The sequence below is a fragment of the Aphelocoma coerulescens genome, chromosome 12, assembly GCF_041296385.1.
Source record: "Aphelocoma coerulescens isolate FSJ_1873_10779 chromosome 12, UR_Acoe_1.0, whole genome shotgun sequence".
NCBI classification, from domain to species: domain Eukaryota; kingdom Metazoa; phylum Chordata; class Aves; order Passeriformes; family Corvidae; genus Aphelocoma; species Aphelocoma coerulescens.
In genome coordinates this window covers 18,838,949-18,857,302 of record NC_091026.1, presented here as the reverse complement: position 1 = coordinate 18,857,302, position 18,354 = coordinate 18,838,949, and the positions used below count along the sequence as shown (strand labels likewise).

General features: G+C 46.2%; 1 protein-coding gene and 1 long non-coding RNA gene across 5 annotated transcripts in view; both read right to left on the bottom strand.

Annotated features, from left to right (window-relative positions):
• The window catches only part of CHL1 (cell adhesion molecule L1 like), a 128,904-nt gene extending 120,501 nt beyond the window's left edge, over positions 1 to 8,403 (bottom strand). The window contains exon 1 of one of the 2 annotated variants that reach the window (XM_069028383.1): positions 8,383 to 8,403. The gene's annotated coding sequence lies outside the window, so the exon portion shown is untranslated. Of the gene's footprint in view, positions 1 to 8,048; positions 8,145 to 8,382 lie in introns of those variants that run through there. The other variant, XM_069028381.1, reaches the window with a different exon arrangement.
• Positions 8,404 to 9,540: 1,137 nt separating this feature from the next.
• Positions 9,541 to 18,354, bottom strand: part of LOC138117432 (uncharacterized) — a 41,243-nt gene continuing 32,429 nt past the window's right edge. For all 3 annotated transcript variants that reach the window (XR_011154638.1, XR_011154636.1, XR_011154637.1), the window contains 2 exons: positions 17,924 to 17,999; positions 9,541 to 11,961 (listed from right to left, as the gene is read on the bottom strand). This is a non-coding gene — a long non-coding RNA (uncharacterized lncRNA). The remainder of the gene's footprint in view (positions 11,962 to 17,923; positions 18,000 to 18,354) is intronic.

Below are 18,354 nucleotides of genomic sequence, written 5' to 3'. Positions count from 1 at the left end.
AGACAAGCTCAGCATACATTTTGGAGGATCACAGTGGAATAGGTTTGTAGGAAGAATACTGCTTATCTGCTGAATACAAAGATTATTCCAATTTATTTTTTGTGGTACACGTGATAAGATTGTGAATAACCCTCCAGGTTTGTTGCCTGTTGTGGTTTTCCTGGTTGGGTTTTTTTTTTTTTTCAATAAACACTGAGGCATGTTTTAATGCACCAAAGATGAAATTTTCCTCTTGCTATGCAGCTGGAATTCTGTGAGGTTTCACTGCACAGGGATGTCTGACAGGGGGAATGGCTGACAAGGAAAATGTGCTGCTCTGGCAGGATAATGAGGTACAATGCTCCAAAAGGCAGGATCCTGCACACCGGGAAGGAAATGGGAGAAATTTCCTTTTCTTCAGAGGCTGCATCACCAAATAACTGCATTACAAAAAAGAGAGAGAGGGACTATTTACAAGGGCATGTAGTGACAGAACAAGGAGGAATGGATTCCAACTGAAATAGTGGCTTTAGATGGGATATTGGGAAGGAATTCCTCCCTGTGAGGGTGCTGAGACCCTGGCACAGGGTGCCCAGAGCAGCTGTGGCTGCCCCTGGATCCCTGGCAGTGTCCAAGGCCAGGCTGGACATTGGGGCTTGGAGCAGCCTGGGACAGTGGGAGGTGTCCCTGCCCATGGCAGGGGGTTGGAATGGGATGATCTTTAATGTCCCTTCCCACCCAAACCATTCTGTCACTCTGTGATTACCTTCTGGTGCCACCACACTGACTGCACTTCACCTTTAATAAAGCTTTGCTCCATGATACTCCCCAAACAGCTCAATTTTCAGCAATTCCCTGGGATATAATGTAAAGCTGAAAAGGCAAGCCCAAGCCTTTCCCAGCAGGTAGGCCCAGTCTGGACAGGAATTAGCCAAAAATCAGGGTGGGCAGAAGCCCAGGCTGAGTGCTGCACACACACAGACAGCGGGGAGGCTGCAATCCCACAGGCTAAGCAGAGATCATAAAAATCCCGGATTTAGGTGAAAGCCTAAGTCCAGCCTCACGCAGTCAACAGCAGAAAGGTGCATTTGTCATGCAGGTGGTAAACCCTGAGCAATCACCATGGATTTCAGTGCCAACCCTGTCAGTTTAATGGAGCAGGTAGGGCTTAGCTCTGCACAGCTGGGACAGCCCTTTAATCACTGCTCCTCCGTAGCCTGCACACCACAGTTGTCACTGGTGTGAGTCAGAAAACTGAGTATTCACTGCTGCTTCTGGTTATTTGTTCCCAGTCAAAACACGAGACAGGGATATGGCACTTGAGAGGAGCAGAGTCACAGAGCTCCCAGCACTCCTGCCTGCAGAGCCCACGTGGATCGTGGATCCTCCAGAAGCCCAAACAGCTCCAGTCAGGGTAACTCAATCACCCTCAGCTGAACCACACTCATTTATATCAGTCAAGGACCTGAGCCATTACGCCTCCTCCTCAAACTGGTTAGGTTGTAAATTAGATTTTCATCACTCCTGGGACAAAAACCTGACTCTGATGAGGTCACTGGGAGTTTGAGCATCCATTTCAGTGGCGCCATGACTTCACCAGTGGTTTGCCCGTGCAATATTGAGCCTGGAAGTCACCAAGGTTCATCAGGCTTTCCTAAAAGTATGCTAAATAAAATCTGCCACTTGTACTGGTAGATACCAGTAGTTCAGTTCGGTGTCATTTTCTTCCACCCAGATGCAACAAAAGGAGTATTTATCTCAAAGGAATGTGGATATTAATGACCAAAATTACTGCAGTTTTGACCAATGCCTCATCAGAACTCAAAGCAAGCACTGAATACAGTTTACTCCTATAAAAGTGAATAATAAAAAAATCAGACGAGACCTCCTCTGACTTGTAGCAGGCCACAACAGAAATCCTCTATAATCTATCCTCTCAATGGAATTTTACTGGAATAAAGTCATTGGTGGAGCGATATGAAAGAATAACCTGTGAAAAATAAAGTACTGGGCCCTAATATAAAAGCAATAACCCAAATTTTAGGTAGTAACTTCACTGAACTCAGCGAACAGATTGTGGTTTGCCCACGAAGAAGTACAGTCGGCAAAATCAGCCAAACAACCATGGATGCAAGTGTATACACAGACCTGGATCACCCAACACAAACAGCCACACAGGGAAGGGTTTTAGTGATGGGACAGACAGACCTACGGGATCAACCTTGGGAAAAACATGTGGGTGTTTCCAAACCTACAGGCAATCTCTTCTTACTAACCATTCTCCAGTTTCAATAAACTGCAAAAATAATGGTGCATTCTGTGAGCATGTGTTAAAAAAGCCCATTGGGTTAATCACTCCTCTAGCTGAAAGCATTGTTGGGGTGTTTTCTAACACAAAAAACAACTCTGCCCTGCAGTAATAATTTTACTTTCCCTATAAGCAGAGCAATCTTTCATCAGGACTGATTTTATTTGAAGCACTGGGGATGCACACTGGCACCAGGCATTTTTTTACTGAGACATTGTTCCAGTTTTCCATCGGGTTTAATACTGGAACAACACGTGACAGGACAGAGTGCTGCATTTTTCAAATATCCTTTAAAGCTGTGGGAATACACTCCTTAAAGGCAGCCCCTTCTCCTTTCAAGTGCCATACAAGCACAGCAGGCAGCATTCAAAGCCACCTCTTCTGTGTCAGCCAGCAGGGAAGGCTGACAGGGAATTGCTTGTGTCACACTCCAAAAGTCACCAAAGCAGACACACACTGAAAGGTGGATGGGCCCAATTCTGCCTTTTTTTTTTTTTTTTCCTACTCCTCTGAGTAGATTTCTGCCTTTCCCATTCATTCCCGGCACGATGCTGTTCTGAACAGTGACTTAAACCTTGCAGAGTCATCCCACGGGTCTCCCAAAAAACAGAGAAGCTTGAAATGAGATTTCTGAAATCAGTAAAATCATCCAAGCTCTGTTGAGAGGTCAGAGGGCTTTGGCTCAGTGGAATGTTCAGAGCTCTTTGGGACTGGAGCCTTGTGCTTTCACTGCTTGGCTTGTTTGTAGTGACACCTCCTATTCTCCAGGAGGGCACAGAGACTCCCCAGCCATCAGAGCCCCTTCACGTGGGTTCCTCCCACCTCTGAAGTTACAGCCCTCTCAAAACCAGAAATGCACAGCCCAGGTGCTGCCTTTGACGCTCTCATGAGGAGGAGGAGAAGGGAGTGCAGCAGCAGCATCAGCAGGCAGGGGACAGTGACACAGGGACAGTGACCCAGGGCCAGGCTGGGGCCCAGGAGCACTCCCAGAGCCCTTGGTGCTGCCCTGAGGACAAATACCGTGGCAGCTGTCACCTGTCCATGCCTCCCTGACTGCACACACAGGGAGGATTCAGCAGGGACGCTGCAGAAGCTCTGGTTTTGGCACAGGGACAGTGGCTGTCTGAGGTCACCTGTCTGGAGCTCGGCTGGGGCTGTCCTCAGGCTGACAGCCCAGCTCTCACAGCCAGACCAGGAACCAGATGGTAAAAATATCCTCAAAAGCTGCACTCTCACACCAACAGCCCTGCCCAGGCTCCACCGCTGGCTCTCCTCCCCCAGCTGCTCAGGCCAGCATCCAGACATCTCAATTCTGCTGTGCCAGAGAACAGGAGCAAAGATGGGGATGGATCCAAGCAGGCTCATCCCTGTCCTCCCCAACCTCCCCTTCACCCTCCCTTAACCTGAGGCACATCCTCACCACACCTCTGATTTAACTCCATCCTGTTGCAAGAGAAAAAAAGAAACAAATGGAGAAAACCACCTGAAGTTAGTCATTTTCTTCAAAAATGAAGAAAAGAGAGGGCTTGCAAGGGTCAAAGGAAAACATGAAGACTGAAAAGCCCTAATGAAGAAAGAAACATATTTTTTGTCCTTCTTTCATGGAACAGGATCTGCACTTGGAAATCACACTGAAAACCACAAACTAGTTAAGCTGTAACAACAAACACTACTTTTAATGATAAACTGTTCTCCATCAGCATTTTTTTGATTTTTATACAGCCAGGTGCAATGAAGGAAGAAGGAAACATCTGCTAGGGAGTGCTGAAACCCCAGAAAGTAACATCACCACAGCCATCACACACTGTGTGTTTCATGCAGGGTGCCTGGACATGCTGGCAGGAGAAACCTGAGGCACCAAATATTACCAAGTACCTTCATCTGTTTATTGTGCAGAGGCAATCACTAATCAGCATCTGGGAATGCAAATGCACTCGCAGAAATCGATGAATAAAACAGACAGGAGAGAGTAGCTAGGGAAAAAAAGAAGCTAAATACAACAACCTTGAGTTTTGAGCACTGACTTTGTTGCACAGAAACAACAGGGGGCAAAAAACCAACCCTCAACAAAGTCAACCAAGATCACAGGTAACTTAATCTTTACCTAAGTCTGTCTGAGCCTAGAAGACAATTAATTACGAGTACACAGATTATGAACGACAATAATCTTAGCCTAGGAATACCGACAATGAGCTGGGATTTGGTTCAGTGTGGTCTTAGCAGCTCCTGTGGGCACTGCTACAACATCCCCTCTAGTCCCATACCCAGCAAATCATGCAGAACTCAAGTTCTATGAAGAGAAATACCTGGATTCCTTTTTCTCATCCACAGGGAAGAAATCTTCCAGAATGCCACTGCTATTTAAGTAAAATGAATGCCATGACATCCTGCAGTTCTCCCAGCCCCTAGCACGCTTTTCCTAGGCACAGTTTTAGCTGGAAGAGGATATGTCTATATGAGCAGTGAGCAGAGCTCAAAAGGGGGGAGAGGAGTGGAGCAAAACGGTGCTGGGAACCCCAGGTGCACCCACACACACTGCAAGGCTTTGCTCCAGCTCCAGTCAGGAGGCCAAGGATGAAAAGCCCATTAGCAGCAGAAGTGCACAGAGCGAGCTCCTGGAACACATATCCTGGCTCAGGCCCAGCCCAAACTCATCCTGTTGGTGCCCTGTCCCCGTAACTCCATCCAACAAAAGCACACAGAGTGGGGATGGGGCGATGCAGGGCTCCCTTCCAAGGTGCAGCACATGTGGAGCCAGGGGTAACAAAAAGGGTCACTGAGCAGAATATAATTCATTGCAGCCAATGTTGGTACTTAGGTACCTAATCATGATAACATTTATCTTCCTTCTGCTCTTCGAGTACTAAACCTGTTATTCCCTTCCTCAAAAGGGATCTGTCAAGGACCCAGTGCCTGCTCTGAGGACACCCCAGCAGAGCTCTCCACCCTTGTGGGCCATGGGATAACTCAGACCCCAATCAATCTGCACATTCCAGTTTCCGTTCCAAAGTGGAGCATAGGGGAACCCCACAGGCCTTACAGGATCCCACAGCCCACAACAGCACGAGGAGAACTGTTCAAACATCGTTAGAACTTGTGCCACTAATGATTCTGGGTTTTTAGGAGTCTACCCAAGAAAGGATAATTGAAACTTGTTATAAAACACTGAGCACATCACCACCAGAATACAGTTACAGGATTCCTGCTCTGTTTTCATACCCATGCTGCTCCCGCACTCTGCTGGGACATCAACTTTCATTCTCTGTGATTTAGGGTTATTATAGGGTGGGCTTTGTGCTCGCAAAGAACCCATGATCTGTAACAAAACTGAATTTCTACTTTACTGGACAAATATACCAAAAGAAATTGTGGCATCTTGGTGGGTTGCTAAGCAACCCAGAGCTCCAGTGTCACTTGTTTGTGATCAATTCAAGTCATTCATCGGGCTCTGAAGCACCAGCCCAGGAATTCCAACAAAATCTGTGCCTTGGGAAAGCCACGGGGACTTCCTGACACAAAATAACACTTTTTTTCCTCTAAGATAAACTCTGTAGATGTTCTTTTGATCTGTGTGATATGTTAATTCATTATTCTTAACGTACTGCTAATGGGAAAAGCTATAATTAACTAACTACAGCATTGCAATGCATGCAAGATAAACTGAACTAATTAGTAGTGTTTAAAGTAGTCCCTGTCCTCTCCCACTGGGGAAAGGAGCAGATCCTTTCTTATCACAGAAGCAACTGTCCCCAACACTGTTTCATGTAAAGAATAGATACCTTTTTGTTCCATTTTTTTCTCCCAAACAGAAGTGATAAAGCATATTTTTATTGGCAAACAAGGTGGCTCCAATCCAAGCCACTCAAAGTACACATCCAAGCTGTGAATAATGCAATCTTTCATTTAAATGAAGGCTTATCTGTTGGGGGAGAGAAGTGGACTCTTGTATTTTCGTTCATGAAGGGTAATTACTGAAGTTACTCATACTAAATGCCCACAATAATTACACTGAGTTAAATGCAATCCAGGTGTGTATTGCTGAAGCACGGCCTCTTTATTTCAGCCTCACATTCAAGATTCATTTCATCCCTATTTTGATAAAAATCAATAATAAACAGGAAGAGTTTTGAAACAAATTGGTTTCCAAGCTGTGTGCTGCATATGGCAAAACTTCAACTTCTTGATTGTTGGCAGGTGTTTTTTTACTGAAGGTATTTAAGGATAATTTCACGTACACTGGGCAGTATTTCTAAAGAAATTACCTTCTGCAAATCTTGGTGTCCTATCTTGTTTATCTTACTTTAATGTCACATGATCTGGACTTGTAGTTCCTCTGCAAGCCAGACTCCACTGACAGCAGATGCTCAGCCTAAGTGAGGACCAGAAACTGGCAAACCAGAATTTCCTAATTTTTTAACGAGCCATTGAGAGAGGGATTTATCTGGTTTGGTTGGTTGCTTTTTTTTTTATTATTATTTTTGAAAGATGAGGGAAATCTCTTACTTTTAAGCAAGAGAGAAGTGTTAACACAGCAGAAGTTGTGCACTCTGATACTTCATATCAGAAGATAAGCAGAGGCACGTGGGAAGCAATGGCCAGAGGATGGCAAGCACAGCTCCAACAGGGTAATATTTCACGTTCAAAAATGGCCAAAAAATACATAATTATATAAAGCACTGCTTTTTCACCCCTTTCCTTTCCTCACACCTCTATCTAAAATCATAATATTCATTATTTATTGCTTATGGAATGGGTTTTGGTGGAGCTACACAGCACATATTACTTCGGTCACACTAAACGAACCCTTGGCAACAAACCAGAAATGCCACCTGCCACCTCTCCAGTGAAATTCTCCAAAACCATGTTTCAAGCAAAAGTATTCCCAGGTAGTGCTGAATACCTGCACATAATCCAACACAACACAGCTTAGTCCCTTTCTACCCCAAAAGAAGCAAAGTATCACTAATGCTGGAAGTGACAGATGAAAAGCCTGCGTACATTTGCTGTGGCTGACTACAGAAAACAGAATCTCCTTGGACTACGTTGCCAGGCTCACCGATGCTGTCTGATCGTGCAACACAAATCAATACCACCCAGCACCGACACCGAGATTCCAATAGCGCTCCTGCGGTGCAACATGAGCGCGTCGCTTCCCCAGTGAAAAAAAAACCATGGGGACTTCGGTAATTATTTAGGTATTGCAGCAAAACCGCCCGAAACCTTCTCCAAAATCATCAGGAAAGCAGAAACAAGCCTTCGCCACAGAGGCAGGGCATCCAGGCTCGCAAAGTTGAGCCCACCTAAAGCAACATGGGACTGACCCGCCGTCCCCCAGCCAAGCCCCCGCGCCACGGCTCTGTCGCCCGGACCCTCCGCGCTGTCCCCTGGCCCCGCAGGGCTCCGCACCCCCGAAACTTTCCGTGGGCAGCGGCTCCTCGGAGCGCGGGGAGCCCGCCTGGCAGCGGGGCAGGGGGAAGGGGCCGGACCGGCTCCCCGGGACCCCCGGGCCCCCCCGAGCTGCACCCCGGGCCCCCCGCGGCACCTGCTCGCCCTGGGCCGGGCTCCGCTTCCTCATCGCTCCGCGGGGCGCAGCGCGGCGCCGCTGCCAGGTGAGGTGCCGGGAGCAGGAAAACCAGTTTTCAAATCAGAGCGATAATAATTAAAGCGAGCTTTGGGGGCCAGGCAGGGCGAGCCGGGGCGGCGGCGGGGCAGCCCCGCGGCCGGGCACCCCCGGAGCCCCTCCCGGGTCCCCCCGCCGTACCTTGAGCCCGGGCGGGCGGAGGGGTCGCGGTGGCGGAGGCAGCTCCGCAGCCCCGTCCCGGCGCTCCGAATTAATCGCTCCACCCCGAAAAAAAAAAAAAAAAAACACTGGGGGGAGGAGGGAAGGAGGGGGAGAGAAAAAACCCAACGCAACCACCCCAAAGCCAGCCCCGCTCCACACCCACGAGGAGGGAGAGGGTCCCTCCGTGACTGGCATCGCTATCTCCTCCGGCGGAGCTTGCAGGGAGCCATGGCAACGAGCCCCCGCGCTCCCCGCAGCCTCCCCCGGGGCACAGCCACCCCCGGCCCGGCCCCGGCCCCGCTCCGGGTCCCACCTGCCCGATCGGCATCCCCCTGGCCGGAGCCGGCTGCCGGCGGCGCCTCCGCCCCCGCTGCTCCGGGCGGCACCTGCGGACGGCGCCGGCCCCGGGAGGGAGGAGAGGAGGGAGCGAGGGGAGCCCCTGCCCGCCCCCAGCCCGGGGGGACCGTCCCGCAGCCGGGGCAGGTGCCGGAGAGCGGCCCCGAGTGCCGGCCGGCCCAGAAGCGAGGCGGGAGGAGGATGAAGGAATGGCCGAACGGAGGGCACTGCCCCCGGCAGCACCCCGGGATGCTCTCGCTTCGGTGTGGAGGGGCTCCGCCAAAATGCGGGCAAGGAGGAGGGAGGCGCTGCCGGGGAAGGGACGGTCCCCGCCTCGTCTCACCCCTCTCTCGGGAGTAGAATTGTCGCTGCTTTTCAGAGGAAAGGATGAAGATTAAGAAAACCCAGACTGGGTTTAGCCCTTCCCTCCTCACCCCTCTCCCCCACTAAACCCATGTACCCAATCATCCCAACACCAGACCTCGGGAAATCCTCTCTTCCTCGTTTCTTTTTTTTTTTTTTTACTAATGCCCCCCCCGTGTAATTTTTGCTGCGTGTGCTGTACATGAGCACAAACCCAGCTCAGGTTCACGTGTACGCTCGAGCGCCCAGACTCTGCCTGCGTGCTTCGTTCTCTGAGCCCTGCGTGGAATGGGCTAAATTTTTAAGTGATTGGTGAAGACACTCATCACAAATCTGCCAGTCATTGTCTTAAGCACTCCATCCCGAGAGGTGGGGAAGGTCAGACATAATAATTTTCATGAGGGCTCGGACTCCTCAGACGTTTCTGTCTCTCTGCTGACCTTTGGGTGTTTTTCTTTTCTGTGAGCCTTGCCTAATGCCATGAACAATAATCATAAAGTAGCATTCACGGACATTAAACCATAAACCCACCCTACCGAATCACAGTGGCACTCCTGGGGATTATTAGCATTTGGGTTAAAGATTTTTGGGACAGTGGCAATTGGAATTTCTGGATGTGCTGGCCGACTGGTGTTGTTTATCTCCAGCAGATTTAAGTAGGTGAGCTTGCCTTTTGGGTGGGAAGTAAATAATTAGATTTGAGGAAAGGCATTATAAAGATGGCAGTAAAAGAAAAAAGATCTGAAAACTGGAAGGGAAAAGGGCAGAATAGTTTAATATATTTGTTAAGTAAATGCAAAACCATTAAAACAGTGGTAAGTTTGCAGTCATGCAAAGTCAAGCAATCCACAGAGATAGAATTTTTATATTAAACTATGCATAAGTGAACTTGCTCCAGTAGAAACGTCTGGAGCAAAGCAGAGGAGGCTGCTGAGGAAGCTCTGGAGTTGTGCAGATTTCTGTGGGGCAAACACCCAGCCCAGAGCTCACACAGCGGACTGGGAATCCTCCGTTTGGATCCTGCCCTCCACGCCAGACCCTGAATTGAGTCACTGTTCCATCTGAAGACAGTAAAATGTTATATTTACAGCACATTGCTCCCCAAAGCAACCAACAGCTAAGCAACAGGCCTGCACCCTGTGAGCGGAAACTTGGGAAATAAATGGACAAGGAGGCAGCTCTGGAGGAATGTCTGAGGGCTGCCCATGGATTGAAAAGCTGTTTGATGCAGTACCAACGAGATCCACTCCAATCCAGAGGTGACTGGAGATTCACTGGAGCCTTGGTAATAACTGGAAATGCCGAGGGTGGGAAGCTGCTTGTCTGGGAGCAGAGATAAGAGCCAGGGAGAGCTGGCATTGCCCCTCCTGCCATTGCCAGGAGGATGAAAAACGGGGACAGCGACTCCCACTCTCCCCAGCCAATACTGAGCTCCTCCCAGGATGCCTCAGCAGTTCCAGGAGTTTCCAGGTTGATTTTTGCAGGGCTCTGACATGAAGAAGAGAGACACCAATTTAATTACCTCCAGACACTGCTTGAGGCAGGGCTGCTGCCAAAGTCAACTTCCCAGGCTGCCCATCCCTACACCCCCACCTCCCTGTGCCACAGAGGGAAGCTGGGCTTGCAGAATGCACCCCCACCCCTTAGACCTTCATTTCCCTGCTTAGCTGCCCCAACTTTTAGATCCTCTCTATCAATATGATTTTCCCAGGGTCTTCTCCCATGTTCAGGTTTGAGGCCATGGAAAGCAGGAAATGGTTTTAATTTTTCACACAGAACCCTGCACAACGCCTTTCTTCCACTAGGAAGCCAGCTGATGGAAAGGCCAAAATACAGCAGCTTACCCAGAGCTGCTCCCTGCTTGCAAAATAAAATGTGTTCCTATTAATAATAATAGTAATAACATGGCATTAACTAAATCTGTTTGAGAATTGGGTTTGCCTTAAGTAAAGTGTAAATAGACCTAATCAATCGTGCTTCACATTTCGCTGGGCAATGAAATGGGGCAAATGTCATCGCACTTAAGTCTGCACCAAACAAAAATAAAGACAGAGAAGCTCAGTGTGGTCCTCTCTGTGTCTCACAAAACTGCCCTTTATTTTGGGATTTCCTGCTGAAAATCAAGGAGCCTTTTCATCAGACCCACTTGCTTGATGTGAGAATGAAAGAGCAACACTGCTGGAAACAGTGGAAAAAATTAATTCTCTCTAGGCTGATACTGATCACATATTTAAAATACACGTTAAATGCATAATTTTGTCTGAAATCAAGTGACAGAAAGCACCCTCAGACTATTTATCTCAAGCATTGTCTGAAGGAATCAGAAGGAACAGAGGGTGTGTTTTGCCAATCCCAACTGTAACTTGTTACCTGATTCCCTGAATGTTCTCCCTCAAGACACACCCACCATTTTAAACCCAGCTCGAGTCTGGTGGCAGGCTCAGAAGGTTCCCAATCCTACTCTAAATGCCATTTAAGACACATTAAATACACAGGACAAAAGAACAGATTGGCCAGATTTTCTGTGGAGAAAATTAATTTGCTTGTAATTGCCAGCACATATCCCATCAGCAGAGCTCGTTAATAAAGATGCTGTAATTTTCTGAATAGGTAGATATGCAAGAATGGAAATGTATTTGAATATCAAGAACCACAATTTGATACTGATTTTTTAAGGAACAGGATAAGCTTCTGGGAATCTGTTTTGGTTCTGGACAAATTCAGTGGCTAAAATAATGGACATGATGCCACCTAAATTTTCAAATGATGCCCTGCTGCAACAATTTGCAGTTTTCCTTAACTTTTGAAATTTGAGAGTATTTAAGTTATACCAGCTGAGATGCAGAGCTTGAGAAGCGCTGAGCTGCTTTAGGAGCTTGGAGCCCATAGGAAAATGTTTGAATTATAAAGGGAAAAACACAGAGGAGAGAGAGGGTGATGCACATCCTGCTGATGGTTTATTAAACACAGATCTGAGCACACCTCATCAACGCTTAGCTTTGAAATGCTGAAAGTTGGATGGGTCTTCACCAGAGAGAAACTTCAGACGCACCAGGAAATGCTCATCTATCCCTTCCTAATGAGAGTCCAGGAGAAATCCACGTGAGCAAAGGACAGCAAATTTAAAGTGAATTAAAGGAATTACCACTTTTCGCAGTTCGAAGCAATCCCAGGAATTCAGGCTTTGAAGAACCTGGAGTGAAATGTCAGGATTTTTTTTTTTTCTTAATCAGATTTTTTTTAAGGCTGGATAATTTTATGACTGCTAATAACATTTGTAACTATGCAGGCTAAGATAATAACAATGGTAATCAAATCTCATGCTTCAGGGCATAAATTGATTGCTTGGAGGGGTTATGGAGAATTTTCTGGTTTTCCCACCACTGAGTCCATGATTTCACAACTAAGTGCATTACAAGGCGGGGGGGGGGGTTGCTACTGCAGCCAGACAATTGATCTAATCTGTAATAACAAATCTGACACCAAAATACAGCGAGCTGCCTGTCTGCTGTGCAAACATGAAGAGATTTAGGCTCAAATTCAGGGAAATATTTGGTTCTTATTTTCCAGTTAGATTCCCACAGTCCTTTTGAGAGAAGGCGGCAAGGTCGGGGTTGAAAACAAATCCAAAAGACAACCAAGCTCACAACACTTAAGAGCACGAATGTCACAGTGCATCTGAAAGATTAGTTAGGCATGGGAGTTCGTCCACAGGTTCAGATCCAAAGATCAGGATGGAAAACGATTCACAGAGTAGGCTGGTTTGTGTATCCTATGGTCAACCACATATTTCCATATGTTTCCATCAAAAAAAGGAGGTCGTGGTCTCTTTTCCTTGAAAAACAGGCACAGCAGGAGATGAGAGAGCTCAGCCTGGAGATGGGGATTTAGGTTTAATTCCCAGCTGGACCAGAAAGCTCCACTCAAGTTTGTACTCTGCTCCAGGACAGACTGGCTGAGCTCTGGACAACACTTCATCCAGCAGAAAATAATTGAAGATTCCTTGGACCGAAGCTGGGGCAAAACTGGGCCTCACCTTTGTTACAGAATTTGTGGCAGGGTGGTTTGGGCTCCAGTGGTGCCACAACACAGTATTCCTGATTTTCTGTAGAATCCCAGAATGGTTTGGGTTGGAAGGGGCTTAAAGCCCATCCAGTGCCACCCCTGGCTGCTCCAAGCCCCAATGTCCAGCCTGGCCTTGGGCACTGCCAGGGATCCAGGGGCAGCCACAGCTGCTCTGGGCACCCTGTGCCAGGGCCTGCCCACCCTCACAGGGAAGGCTGGAGGAGCAGCCCCTGTCCAGTGCTCTGCCTGCAGATGGACAAGGACATTTGTGAGGAAAAGCAAGTGCACCTCACAAAAACAGCTGTCTGAAAATGCATCTTTGGTCTCTGCCAGAACTGGCACAAAGCCCAGGAGGAGGAAGCTGCAAAATGTAGAGAAATGGAATCGTGACTCACGTCAGGACAATGGCATCGATCTCATTCATTTGTGGAAGAGATTAAAGGAGCCCAGGAATAAAGATTTCCTATTCCTGAACAAAAGCTGCTACTCACTGGACAAAACCTCAGCAGCAAGGTCCTCGCAGTTCTGATCCCTGCCCAGAGTGTGGAGGTGGGATGTGGAGAACGGAGCCTTTGCCTGGACAATCCAGGAGCACAGTTGTGTTTTTCCAGTGATGTAGATGAGACCTATTGCTCACCAACTGCTGAATAAAATGCTTTGTGGATATTTTTTTTTTTTTACTTTCTGTCAAGGTCAACTGACAAAAATTCCACAAAATTTCCACTGCAAAAATCCTACACTGATAGAACACAAAAAATAAAATCAAGGATTGTAAAGAAATGTTTTGTGTGCGTTTTTAGCTGAGAATCCAACCCGTTTGGATTGTAATAACAACAAACATTTACAGAATTACTGTAGCTACCCTTGAAACCGAGCAGTCACAGTTCTGAACATAACCAGCTAAATCAGATTACCAGGGACCCCCTCCCAAACTGTGCAGACACCTGAGCAGGATGATTGCCTTGGGCTTCATTTGGCTTTCATGAGGGAAGAAGAAATGGCCCAGATCTCCTCAGACAGGGACAAACAGTGGTCTTGGCTAATGCTGTCATTTGTATTCTCCCATTTTTTGCACCCACGGAGTTGATTTTATTACAATAGCCTGCATTAAAATCCACATAAACACCCCCCCCCCAAACAATAGATGGGGTTTTGCTGAACCAGGTGGTGCTCCCTGTGTTCCTTCACCAATTTAATGTGACTGGTGGCTTGCAGGGTGTTCAATAGGTCACCTGCATCAGCAATTTCAGTCCAGACAATTTGCCTCTAAATACTACAAGCTATGATATACATTTTCCAATTACATCTCAGACTGCTTTTAAATTCCACCAGACGGACAAAGTTATAGAAGTCTAGAGGGCTTAGGGAAAAACAGCATACAAATAACTCCATATTAAAGCAATTTTTTTTTTTTTTTTGCACAGTCAGGCTATGAGCAGTTATATAAAATTATTATGCAAGCAGGGAAGTGATAGCTTGACCAACAACATGAGGCTTCTTTAAAAAATATTGGCAATTCTCACGTAACAGAACACATAAATGATTCATCCCTCTTCAGTGTCCTTCAGACAAGACACTCAATGAGAAAAACAAACTAGTAATGAGAATATCAAATAGAATAATTGGGAAAACACTGTTTAAAAAGCAAACCCTTCAACCTTTTATGCATATATATAAATTCATGTTATGGAAACCCAAGAAATTTTATTAAAAATAAGAATCACTCAGTAAATACTGGAAATGTTGCTAAGGCAAGATGATGAGCGTGAGTCAAAAAATTACATTCTTTCAAGAATGAAAGTAGGGACTTAAAGTGCTGGGGATTACCCAGATATTCAGAATTATATTTGTAAATTATGATAATACATAGCAATAGTTTCAATAGACTGAGCAGGCAATACTTAGCCATTTTTTTTCAGTATCTGAATTAAAATGATGAATACTTCCAAAACTTTCAGATCAAACCTAAGAGTAAATGAGGTGGTGCAGGGTGACTTTCACCCCTTGGTCAGCTGGCTGTGAGCAAGCAGGAGATTTTTCCAGGGCAGAAAATGCAATGGGATGAAGCAAGGACAAGGATGTCTACAGAGATCCTATACTCTGAGTGGGACATAAATCCAGAGGGACTTAAGAGCCACAGGTTTAACCTGATCTGTTTGAGGACTACAAAATCCATAACTGAATGAGCAGAGGATATGAAATAGGTATGAAAATCTCTATTGCTTTTGTATTTTGTGATTATTTTTTTTTTGAAGCAGAGAGTTGAATTAACCCTTTAGCAAAATTTTCTTAGTTGTGGTAAATCATTTGCGATGGGCCATTATGAACCACAAGCAGATATTTTTCTTAAAATACTTTTTAGCTTAAGAAAAAAGATTGAATCAGGGATGTAGAATATAAGAAGTTCCTGTCAGTTGATTGATGCCTTTTCCTGGTCTTAAAATCAAGAGTCAAACATGGTTAGAAGGGGAAAAGGGATTTTACCTTGGGATTTATTTTAAGGATCCTTAGGTGCACACATCCAGGTCGAATGCACCTCCATGCACACAGCAATGCACACCCCAAAATGTCTGGTACAACATTATAGGTGTTACTAATTAGCAGGTCTATCAAAGATTCCCCAATGAGAGGCTCGAATGAGCCCCCCTCCCCAAGGAACCTTCCCCTGGATGGTTCTATCTCAGTTTACAGAATGTGTTCTGGAGAGGACTTTGGGCTCTGGGGCACACTGATCCCCAGCTACGAAGCTTCTAAGATGTTGAGTCTCCTGGCTGAACAAACAAGGCCAAGAATGTAGGCAAAAAGCACTAAGAATACAGGAGTTGTAAAAAAGGTATAAAAGGGTATGAAAGAAAAGGAAAAAAAAAATTATCATGGCATCGTGATCACAAAGGTTGATGCCCAGCAGTGGCAAAAGCCCAACTCAGCACAAGATCCAGGCCAGGAAGGGCCTGGAATAAGCCAAGGGCACACAAAGGTCACCTCAAAAGAAACCCATTAATCCAAGTCCTGTCAGCAAAAGGAAACTGGTTTTGAGATCTGTCTAACTCTGAAGTGGCTGCAGCTGTAGCAAACTCCACATCTTACCCTATCTGTCCTCATTCTTGCTGCATAGTCCAGCTCTGGGATGGAGCAGGAAAAATCCTGTTACAGGAGCCACACTCTGCTTGAGGGCTTCAAAAAGTTCCTCGAGGAGGTCATTTGCTCCCTCAGAAATCAACAGCAGTAGATAGATGTCATCCTAAAAATGCATCCTTGACTGAGTAATTCCAACAGGGAGGGGAAGCAAAAGCAGAGAAAAAACCCTGTCAGATCCACTGTGTTTAGACTCCTGCAGGTGTGCTAAGGTACACACTGATTTAATGATTTGGGGTTACCATGGAGTCCAAGCTGAGCTGAATTCCAGCTCCCTGAAGTTAATCTGGCTCTGACACTCTCCATCAGCTGGAAATTCATCCTGGATCCTTTTCTAAGTGTCTCTCTGTCATCTAACAGCTCCCACATTTCAGCTTTGGTGAAACTGCTTTCTCAGCCCTTCTGCCACCTGCCTTTTGTGCTGGGCTCACAGGAGTTTCTCAGGCAGTGGCTCTGCAGAACACACTAAAGCAGTGAAATGCACAACAGAAAGGACATTTTAAGTGTGTCTTGCCTCCTTTGGGAGCTAAATGCACGAGTAACGCAAATGGGTAATGATTAAAAAATGGCAGATCTCCATTTGGCTATAAATTTCTCTGCAGAGTGTTCACTGCCTGCTGACAGAACCAAGCCCTTCCGAGGTCCGTGGCACAGCCCTGCAGATATTCCTCACTTGAGGAGTCGCACACATCCCTTAGAGAACCAGCAGAGAAAGAAATCCCCATGCCAACATCCAGCCTCTGGGCAGGAATGCAAGCCAGGCATCATTTTCCCGGGATGACAGTAATCACCACTGTACCAAAGGAACTTTTCTAAGAGGAATTGTTTCCAGACAGGGATATTCAATCCTCTGTAAAGCTCTGAACACTCAAACTGTTTATATTTCTCTTACCTTTGCTAGAATGAGTTTCCTTCCCTGTGCCATCCACGTTAAAAGCCTTACACATTTTCTTGGTAGGGGGAGCAGGAAGGCTGAAGTTACCATTTCCTCTCAAATTCTAAATAAAACAAAAAACTCTTCCAAGTTTTACTTTTTTCTGGCTTTTCTACCTGACTGCATCTCATCCCAATCAAAGTAGTTGCAGCAGTCACTTGTTAATTATCTCCTAATTGACTAAGGGACTGTATTTTTTCTTCTTGCAATACTCCATCGTATAATCTTATATATGTCTTGAAAATCAATTTGTTCTCCACCCTTATTGCCAAGAGATTGAACTGAGTAAAAATAAAGAGAAGGATGTTAAATAATGCAGCTGCAGCAAAGTTAAAGCCAAAAGAACCCCTGACACAAACCACGGAAAAAGAAAATCCTTATAAGCTAACCTGTCTGTCCAAAGCTGGAGTAATCAGGGATGAAAGGACAAAATAAGACTTCAAAATAAGCAGATCAGAAATGTTTCATTCATACAAGTTTTCATTCCACACGAAGATGCCTTTCTGCAGGCCCAGCAGTTGAAACACAGCGGGGCCCTTAGGTGGAAAATTAGAATATAAAGCCTATCAACTGCCAATTAATCTTGTGAGGTCAATGGGAAACAGCCTGAATTGCTGCTTCCAGATGGGCAGAGGGACGCGCTGGAATTCAATTTCTCCTGTCACCGCTGCTCTCTGGCACAGCTCCGAGCTCTCAAAGCAAGGCGCTGAAAGACCAATGAGTCGGCAAAATTTGGGGGCTCTTTCAGCTTCTTCTGGTGCCAGACTGGAGATGTAAATCCACCCCAGGTGGGTCACTGGGCCACCCTTAGGTGACACTGTAGCACGGCCTGCAAAGGCGTCACCATGGGTCCAAAGGCGACGTGTTGATGGCACAAGAAATGCACAAGAGAATGATTTGCTGTTTATTTAAATTTTAATTAAATATTGGCTGTGCTACTTTAAAAGCTCTAAACAGTTAGAAATAATACTCCAGTTTCCAACCAGGTTAGGTATTTAAGGAGAAGAGAGCGTTAGCTTACCTGAAGCACTTGAGCACTTTTAAAGTTCCACGTTGAAATGTGAAATGGGGCAGGGAGTTGTGTTTGTCACGAGCAGCTGAGAGAGAATAAAATTAAAAAAAACAAACAAATATGTCTTCAAATTAAAACCACAAAAAAATCCCTGAAATATTCAAAGCAATGGCTGGAGGTGTGAATGCTGCCAGTGATTCATACACTGGGGGGAAAGAAACTCAAAAACCAGTGAGAAATCCTTACACCTCAGTGTTTTGACTCATGTTTTCTCATTAAAAGAGGGTATTTGAACTTAAAACACTGAGCAAGATGCAGCAGATTTATGGCTGTGGGTGTCCAGAGAGGGTTTTGAGGACTGTGACAAGCCCTGTGCTGACAAAGCCTCTTTTAAGCCAGGCCTAGATGTGGTCACAGACCACTCAGCCAAGGCTGGGTTT